We start from the raw sequence: 6,000 nt of genomic DNA on the forward strand, positions 1-6,000 counted from the left end.
GCACGGATCTGTTTCACTCGCCGGTCGAGGAAGTGTCGGTCTGCAGCTGCAGTGGGGTTGCAATGATTACGATGGGACGAATGGTCTCGCTGGGAGCCCCCTCCTGCGCTGAAGTCAGAACCTGAACCTCACCGGACTGACCCCAAGCCCCGCGCTGAGAGCTCTGGTTAGCCTTTGGCAAATCCCAGCCTCGACTCTAACGCCAGCGGTGATGTCTGTCGGGGAAGAATATTCTGAACCTGTTCAAGCGCTGCCGCGGGTTCCTCTCCGGAGACTGGACTGGAATGCGGAAGATATTTTTTTTTCCATATTTTTTTTTTCATATTTCAGATACAGCGCGGCCCACCAAGTCCGCACCGCCCAGTGATTCCCGCACACTAACACTATCCTATAGACACTAGGGACAATTTTTAAATTTACCCAGTCAATTAACCTACATACCTGTACGTCTTTGGAGTGTGGGAGGAAACCGAAGATCTCGGAGAAAACCCACGCAGGTCACGGGGAGAACGTACAAACTCCTTACAGTACAGCACCCGTAGTCAGGATCGAACCTGAGTCTCCGGCGCTGCATTCGCTGTAAAGCAGCAACTCTACCGCTGCGCTGCGCTACCATGCCGCCCTATTCTTTCACTTTCTTTCCGGAGAGACCACGCAGTTAGTCACGTAGCATCAAACCACACAAGTGACACATAAGGGATGGTGGATGTGGGGGATGTGGGGTGGGTGGGGTGGGTGGGGGTTGGATGGGGAGAGAGGGGGGGTTGGGGGAGCAAGCTGACGACAGAGATGTGTGGACGCACTCACCCTTCACAGCCACAATAATCAGACGGCCCTGCCAACTACTAGAGCGGTTCTGGGCCACCATCTACCTCATTGGATACCCTCGGACTATCTGTAATCGGACTCTACTGGACTTTATTTTACACTTAACATTTTTCACGTTCTTCCTTTAATCATGGATGTGTACACTGCGAATGTCTCGGTGTATATTCTTTCCGCTGACTGGTTAGCTCGCAATAAAAGTATTTCACTGTACCTCGGTACACGTGATAATAAACTAAACTCAAGTTAAGTCAACTCAGATTTGGGTTTCTTAGAATAAAGTTTATTTTTGAAATAAAGAAAAACACTCGCCCACCAATTTCCACCAATTGTTTCTCTACTCCATCCACTGCTCTGGGTATCCTCATGGGTAAACCAACACCCACCCAGAAACCTGTTCTTCAACACGAAACCTCCATCTGAAGCGGCAAGGGAAGAAGAGACCAGTTTATTCCCAGGTGTTCTCTGGCAACTGGACCATCGTCTTGTTAAAGTTCGTTTTTCTCTAGACGGACAACAATGCAACAGTTAGTGGTAAAAGAGTAAAGTCTTTATTACGCCAGGCAGGAGTGGGGAGGTCTTCCGACACCCAAGCTCAGCTCGTGTCCCACTCTCAGAAACAAGGGACAAAACGGTATAGTTACATATTTTTCTTATCCGTGAATGAGGTGGCACCACTCACATCATGCCCACACAAGGTAGAGAAAGAAATAAGACCATGTCCATATAAGGTATTAAGAAATCATCAGCAGGTCCTTTTTTTTCAAAATAAAGCAATCTCATCTTATTCTTGATATTTCTTTTAGCAAAGCCAACGAAAGGTCAGTTTTTTCCTTAATAATGCAATCTCAGCCTATTCTTTTTTTCAGCAAGGCCAACTAAAGCTCAGGATTTTTTAAAGTACATGCTGCACTTCTCGCGGTTAGACACAGCTTTATTTTTTCTGCTTAGCTGCACTTCTCACGGTTAGACACAGCTTTATCTTTTTCTGCTGAGCTAAGCAAGTTACAACGTGCAAGAATAATAATAATAATAATAAACATTTATTTTATATAACGCTTTTCCAAATGCTCAAAGACGATTTACAAAAACAGTCATGACATAAAAACAAACAGACGAACTGTCCTGACGGAGAAGCGGCGAACAAATAGCGCCAGCGTCCTCTCACGTCAGGGTCCGGCAGGAGACAATAAAGAACACAAGACACACAATGACAATTTTAACACAAACAGCCATCACAGTGATTACTCCAAGCACACCCTCACTGTGATGGAAGGCAAAGAAAAGTCTTATCTCCTCCTCATTCTTCTCCCGTGGTGCCACGAGGCGATCGAGGCTCCCGACTTTTGAAGCCCCCACCGGGCGATGGAAAGTCCCAGGGCCGAGCCGAGCCGAGCAGGCCGATGAAGGTCCTGAGCCCCCACCGGGCGATGGAAAGTGCGGCGGCCAGGCCACGCAGGGCGATGAAGGGCCTGCGAGCGGGTCGATCAAACCTCGCGCTCCGGGGCGGTCGAAGCTGCTACGGCTGGAGCTCCCGAAAGCCGGTCGCCAGCCAGGGACCTGCGAACTCCAGATGTTGCGGTCTGCAGGGCCCACGGCCGAAGCCTCCGAGATGGTAAGTCCAGGCCCTGCGACCGGAGTCTTCAAGGTCGATCCCAGCTGGAGGCCGCCGACTCCACGGTGTTCGGCCGTAGCGCCAACGGAGATACGACATGATGAAGGCTGCAACCATTTTGCGACCTGTTACTTTTGTAAATACTTAAACTCTTTCAGTCTCACCTGCTGGAATACTGCCCCGATCTATCTCTCCTTCATCGGAGATATTTGAACTATCTTTAATCGGACTATTGGACTTTATCTTGCATTGAATACCTTTTGTATAAGAAAATAACTGCAGATGCTGGTACAAATCGATTTATTCACAAAATGCTGGAGTAACTCAGCAGGTCAGGCAGCATTCATTCTCTCCCGAGATGCTGCCTGACCTGCTGAGTTACTCCAGCATTTTGTGAATAAATTGAATACCTTTTGTTCTGTATCTGTGCACCATGGACGGCTTGATTGTAATCATTGATATCTTCTCTTTGCATGGATAGCACGCAACAAAAAAAGCTTTACACTGTACCTCGGGACGCTTGACAATAAACTAAACTAGGCAATGGTATGGATGTGTTCGAACTGGAAGCTTTTTTTGTGGATGGCGAAAGCCATGTGAAATCAACTGAAATAAAATATAACGTGCACCCACAGACGGCGTCAAAGTAAAGGAGGTTAAAAGCTTCAAATTCCCAGGAGAAGATATCACCAACACCTTTTCTTGGACCACCCAAACTGTAGGAATGGCGAAGAAATCACACCTACCTCCTCAGATGGCTTAGGAAGTTCGGCATGTCCCCAACAACTCCCATTAACGTCTACAGATGCGCGGTGGAAAGCATTTCATCGGGATGCACCACATCATGGTTTGGGAACGGCTCCATCATTGACCTCAAGGAAATTGCAGAGAATTATGGACACAGCCCAGACCATCGCACAAACCAACCTCCCTTCCATTGACTCCATTCACACTTCACACCACCTCAGCAAGGCCAGTAGCACAATCAAGAACGGGTCGCACCCTGGCCACTCCTTCTACCCTCTCCCATCGGGCAAAAGGCAAAGATGTATGAAAAGGCGCATTTCCAGATTCAGGGACAGTTTCTTCCCAGCTGTTATCCGGCAACGGGACCAACGTACCAACAACTAGAGAGCAATCATGAGATACTATCCTCTTAATTGGAGACCCTTTGACTATCTGTGATCGGACTTTACTGGACTTTCTCTTACACTAAATGTTATCCCCTTTATAGTGTATCTCTAAGCAATGGATGTGGATGGCTCGGTTGTAATCATGTATTATCTTTCCACAAATAGAATAGCACGCAACAAAAGTTTTTCACTGTACCTCTGTACACATGACAATAAAGTAAACTCAAACTCAACTCAACTCACACAAAGAGTTGGATCCACACTCCCACTATATTTCACACTGAGCGATGGCCATTACTGAAAGTGCTGGATGGACAGATCGGCTCAGGCAACATCTATGGAGGGAAATGGACAGACTATGTTCCCGGGGTCCATCAATCGGCGTTCCGGCAACACTTGTTTTTTGCTCAAAATTCCTGCATGTTTAGTTTCTTGTGTCTCCCTGGTACACGGATCTGTTTCACTTACCGGTCGAAGAAACATCCGTCTGCAGCTGTATTGAAAATGCAGTGATGATGATGGGACGAATGGTCTCACTGGGAATGCCAAGGTTACTTGAAATCAATATTCGTACCACTGGACTGTAAGCTGCCCAGGCGAAATATAAGACAAGATGCTGTTTCTCCAATTTGCGTTTAGCCTCACTCTGACAATGGAGGAGGCCTAGGACAGAAAGGTCAATGTGGGAATTGGGAGGGGAATTAAAGTGTTTAGCAACCGGGAGATCAGGTTGGTCCAGGCGGACTGAGCGAAGGTGTTGAGCAAAATGTGCACCCGGATAGTAGACAGTTAATTGAAAGACCCAGAACAGTATTAATGGGATATTGGTGTCCAAGTCCATTGCTTCCTGAAATTCTCAACACGAGCAGATAGAATGAAGAAGATGTTATGCTTGCTCTTATAATTTTCTGTACTCCTCCGACTCTCCAGAGAAAACAATCCAAGCTTTTTCCAAAGAATGAATATTGATTTCTCTAAGTTCAATAATCCTTGCATTCTCTTTCTCTCTCTCTCTCTCTCTCTCTCTCTCTCTCTCTCTCTCTCTCTCTCTCTCTCTCTCTCTCTCTCTCTCTCTCTCTCTCTCTCTCTCTCTCTCTCTCTCTATCTCTCTCTCTCTCTCTCTCTCTCTCCCTCTCTCTCTCTCTCTCTCTCTCTCTCCCTCTCCCCCTCTCCCCCTCTCTCCCTCTCTCCCTCTCCCCCTCCTATCACTTATCACCGGATGACGTTATAACTGCATTTGGAGACATTGACTGACTGAACAGTAAATGTTTACAGATGAATGGAAATAGTCCTGCCCCTAATCAGATGTGGAAAGCTAAAGTTCTGAGGAATGGAGAACTGAACAGGCACAGCGGTAGAGTTGCTGCCTTACAGCGCTTGCAGCGCCGGAGACCCGGGTTCGATCTTGACTGCGGGTGCTGTCTGTACGGAGTTTGTACATTGTCCCAGTGACCTTCGTAGGTTTTCTCCGAGATCTTCGCTTTCCTCCCACACTCCAAAGACGTACAGGTTTGTAGGTTAATTGGCTTGGTATAAGAATAAGTTGTCCCCAGTGTGTGTAGGTTAGTGTTAGTGTGTGGGGATAGCCAGTCGGTGCGGAATCGATGGGCCAAAGGGCCTGTTTCCGTGCTGTATCTCTAAACTAAATTAAACTGAAATAGAATATCTGGCCAAGCAGTTGTGATTGGAACAGAGAATTAGTTGGTGGCAATTTGTTCAATAACTCCCCATCATTGCGTTTAGAGAGGCTAAATGCAAATTGGAGGAACAGCATCTCATATTTCGCTTGGGCAGCTTACACCCCAGGGGTATGAATATTGATTTATCTAACTTCAAGTTACCCCTGCATTCCCTCTCTCCCCATCCCTCCCCAACCCAAATCACACCAGTTTTTCGTTCTCACCTCGCAAACAGTGGCCTGTTTCCTTTATCATTGTTATTTTTTTGCATATCATTCATTGATTTGTTCTACATCATCGTCCATATCTCCCGTTTCCCTTTCCCGCGACGTTCAGTCTGAAGTAGGGTTTTGACCCGAAACGTCACCCATTCCTTCTCTCCAGAGATGCTGCCTGTGCCGCTGAGTTACCACAGCATTTTGTGTCCATCTTCGGTTTGAACCAGCATGTCCAGTTCCTTCTTCCACATCAATATATCTCTCTTTCCACTTTGGAGTACGAGAAGAAAAAAGAAACAATGAAGTTTTCAGCACTTCTCATTATAACCGTGTAAATAAGGTATTAATATCTGATCATTTGAATAGTTAAACCCAGATAGATGACGTTTGTCGCCAGAGATTTGCTGCACCAGCAGAGGGCGATCTACTGCTGCCTATTTACAGCAGCAATCAACACTGACGCCCCACAAATTTAACATTTTGTGTGCTATTCCCTGTCTACAAATCATGAATAAATATGACCTGACGAA

At 46.6% G+C, this 6,000-nt stretch overlaps 1 long non-coding RNA gene across 1 annotated transcript; it reads right to left on the reverse strand.

Annotated features, from left to right (window-relative positions):
• Window positions 1-1,154: 1,154 nt before the first annotated feature.
• LOC144602723 (uncharacterized) lies at window positions 1,155-5,735 on the reverse strand. The gene is made up of 3 exons (XR_013548489.1): window positions 5,477-5,735; window positions 3,187-3,312; window positions 1,155-1,330 (listed from the first exon to the last, which is right to left on the reverse strand). It is a non-coding gene; the product is annotated as an uncharacterized LOC144602723 (long non-coding RNA).
• Between the last annotated feature and the right edge of the window lie 265 nt (window positions 5,736-6,000).

The sequence above is a fragment of the Rhinoraja longicauda genome, chromosome 19 (genome assembly GCF_053455715.1).
Source record: "Rhinoraja longicauda isolate Sanriku21f chromosome 19, sRhiLon1.1, whole genome shotgun sequence".
NCBI lineage: Eukaryota > Metazoa > Chordata > Chondrichthyes > Rajiformes > Arhynchobatidae > Rhinoraja > Rhinoraja longicauda.